General features: G+C 27.7%; 1 non-coding gene across 1 annotated transcript; it reads left to right on the top strand.

The window, feature by feature from the left end:
* The first annotated feature begins 3,072 nt into the window (after positions 1–3,072).
* On the top strand, positions 3,073–3,183 carry LOC142541223 (small nucleolar RNA R71). The gene has a single exon (XR_012819289.1). It is a non-coding gene; the product is annotated as a small nucleolar RNA R71 (small nucleolar RNA).
* Positions 3,184–3,912: the final 729 nt, after the last annotated feature.

Raw genomic sequence — 3,912 nt, 5'->3', positions numbered from 1 at the left:
CACTATTTAAGGTTCTACTAGCATAATAGATTGCATAAGGTTTTCCTTCTTTTCTTTGTCCTAACACAGCTCCTATAGCATAATCACTTGCATCACACATTAATTCAAATGGTAAAGACCAATCTGGAGGTTGTAAAATAGGTGATGTAACTAAAAGATTAATAATTTTTTTAAAAGCATTTTCACATTTCTGAGTCCATTCAAATTGTGTATCTTTTGTTAAAAGATTTGAAATTGGTTTAGATATTATGCTGAAATTTTTTATAAACCTTCTATAAAATCCTGCATGACCCAAGAATGATCGAACTTCTTTGACCGTTTTTGGTGATGTTAAATTAGCAATAACATCAACTTTGGCTTTATCAACTTCAATTCCTTTTTCAGATATCACATGTCCTAAAACAATCCCAAATTTAACCATATAATGACATTTTTTCCAATTTAAAACAAGATTTTTTTCTTCACATCTTTTTAATACTTCTTCTAGATTTTTAAGACAATTTTCAAATGAGTTTCCAAAAACAGTTATATCATCCATAAAAACTTCTACATATTCTTCAATCATATCACTGAAAATACTTAACATGCATCTTAGAAAAGTAGCCGAAGCATTACATAAACCAAATGGCATTCTTTTAAATGCAAAAGTTCCGAAATGACAAGTAAAAGTAGTTTTTTCTTGATCTTCTAATGATATAGGTATTTGATAATACCCCGAATACCCATCAAGAAAACAGTAATAAGAATTTCCTGCTACTTTTTCTAGAATTTGATCTAAAAATGATAGTGGGAAATGATCTTTTCTAGTTGCATCATTTAATTTTCTATAATCAATACACATACGCCAACTAGATGGAATCATAGCTTGTAATAACTCTCCCTTTTCATTTTTTATAACAGTGATGCCGGACTTTTTAGGTACTACTTGTGTTGGACTTACCCATTTACTATCTGAAATTTGATAGATAATTCCAGCGTCTAATAGTTTTAATACTTCATTCTTAACAACTTCCTTCATATGTGGATTTAACCTTCTTTGTGGTTGTTGATATGTTTTAGCATTTTTTCCAATTGAATTTTATGTGTACAAATTAAAGGATTCATACCTTTTATATCTTTCAAAGTCCATCCAATTGCATTTTTATATTTTTTAAGTAATTTAATCAAATCTTCTTCTTGATTTGGCAAAAGAGTGGAAGAAATTACAACAGGAAATGTTTTATTTTCACCAAGAAATACATATTTCAATTCTAATGGTAAAACTTTTAATTCAGGTTTTGTATTATTATCTTCTTTAAAATTATTTTTAGACTCAAAACTTTCTATTGAAAAAACTTCAGATTGTTGATTTAAGTTTTTTTCTTGTATATTTTCTTCCACAATTGTTTCAATTTCATTATCATATTCATTTTCATTAATACTTGGTTGTTTACATAAATTGAACACATTAAGTTCTAGAGTCATATTTCCAAAAGACAATTTCATTATTGACTTTCGACAATTAATTAAAGCATTTCAAGTTGCTAGAAATGGTCGTCCCAATATTACTGGAATTTCATTATGTACTTTATTGGTTGTGTATCCAAAACAATAAAATCTACATGATATATGAATTTATCAACTTGAACCAACACATCTTCTACAATACCTCTAGGTATTTTGATTGACCTATCCGCCAGTAAGAGAGTAACAGAAGTGGGTTTTAATTCTCCTAAATTAAGTTTTTCATAAACTGAATAAGGAAGTAAATTCACACTTGCTCCCAAATCCAACAAAGCTTTTTTAATTTTATTTTCTCCAATAACACATGAAATTGTTGGACAACCAGGATCTTTATATTTTAAACTAGAATTATTTTGAAGAATAGAACTTACTTGTTCAGCTAAGAATGCTTTTTTCTTCACATCCAATTTTCTCTTTACAGTACATAAGTCTTTTAAAAATTTTGCATAAGAAGGTACTAGTTTAATAGCATCTAATAATGGAATATTTATCTTCACTTGTTTAAAAACTTCATAGATATCAGAATCACTTTTTTGTTTTTTATGATTTGTTAATGCATTAGGAAATGGTGGAGGTTTATTTGACTTATTTACTATTTCAGATGATTTATCATTCACCATATTATTCTTAAAATTTAAGGTATCATCATTCTCAAAAGTATCAGGATTATCATCCTTACTCTTTGATTTTAAATGATCCTTGTTTTCATTACTATATGGATCATTAACTATTTTAACACTTCTAAGGGTAATAACAGATTTTATTTGATCAATTTTTTCATTTTTTAATTCTTGATTTTTATTTTTAGGATTAAGTTGAGGTTGAGATGGAAATTTTCCTTTTTCATGAATATTAAGTGCAGATGCAAATTTTGCAAAAGTTTCTTTCAAATCACTCATAAATTGACTGTTTTGAATATTGATAGACTCTTGCTTTTGGATAAATGCATGAATTACATCTTCAAAGTTTTTTCTTGGAGGTGTAACATAAGGAATATAACCTTGATGATTTTGGTTATTTTGAAAATATTGTTGTGACGGTTGTGCATTATTATCATTCTTCCAACTAAAATTAGGATGATTTTTCCATCCAGGATTATATGATGGTGAAAAAGGATCTAGTATTGTTTTTTTATAATTGTTAACATAATTTGCTTGTTCATGGAGACATTCTTTAAATGAAGGTAATGTTGGACAATCTTTTGTAGCATGATCATGTGTATCACATATATGACAAACAATTTCTTGAATACTTTTTAATTGACCACTCTTTTTTATTTCTAATGACTCAATTTTTCTTGATAAAGATGCAAGTTTAGCTTGAATATCTATATCATCTTTAAGATTATAGATATCACCCCCATTTGTTGAATTATTGTTTTTAGTTGTTGGTGGTTCTATTGTGCCTATATTATCCCAATTTTGAGCATTTCCTGCTAATGAATCCAAATATTCCATAGCTTCATTTGGGTTTTTATCTTCAAAAGTTCCATTACACATGAATTCTATCATTTTCCTATCTTTAGGTATTAGACCTTCATAAAAGTGAGAAACTATTCTCCATGTTTCAAAACCATGATGTGAGCATGTATTAAGTAACTCTTTATATCTATCCCAACATTTATAAAACGTTTCTCCTTGTTTTTGAGAAAAAGTTGTAATTTGTCTTTTAAAAGAGTTTGTTCTATGGGAAGGGTAAAACTTTTTGAGAAATTGTTGTTGCATTTCTTCCCATGTTCTTATTGAACTTGATCTTAAATTTTGTAGCCAAGTTTTAGCTTTATCTTTTAAAGAAAAAGGGAAAAGCTTTAATCGAACTATATTCATGCTACAATTTTGATCATTATAAGTGTTACAAACTTCCTCAAATTCTCTTAGATGCAAATATGGATTTTCAGAATCTAAGCCATGAAAATTTGGTAAAAGTTGAATAATTTGAGGTTTGAAGTTGAAATTAGATGCATCAGGAGGAAAAATTAAACAAGATGGGGCACTAGTTCTAATAGGGTTCATATGGTGTCTAAGTATTCTTAATTGATCATGTTCTTGATTATTATTATTATTATTATTATTATTATTATCATTATCATTATCTTGATTATTTGAATTATCATACATGTTTAAATTATTTTCAGATACTCGAATAAGACTACCACTTTTTTACGACTCCAAATACTCATACAAAAAAAAACAACACAATACTTATAAATAAAACATAATTACCAAATATAAACTTAATTTATACCTCCCCGGAAACGGCGCCAAAAACTTGCTACTACTTAAATAATAATCCACCCAAGTATAGGTTGTCTGCAAGTAATATATTTCGTAAGTACGAGATCGATCCTCAGAGAGGTTATTTTGAGTTTAAATTTATTAATTTATAGATTACCAAATGCAAGAATGAAGT

The sequence above is a fragment of the Primulina tabacum genome, chromosome 3 (genome assembly GCF_025594145.1).
Source record: "Primulina tabacum isolate GXHZ01 chromosome 3, ASM2559414v2, whole genome shotgun sequence".
NCBI lineage: Eukaryota > Viridiplantae > Streptophyta > Magnoliopsida > Lamiales > Gesneriaceae > Primulina > Primulina tabacum.
Note: the sequence above shows the minus strand (reverse complement) of the source record. Positions and strands in the feature narration are given on the sequence as shown.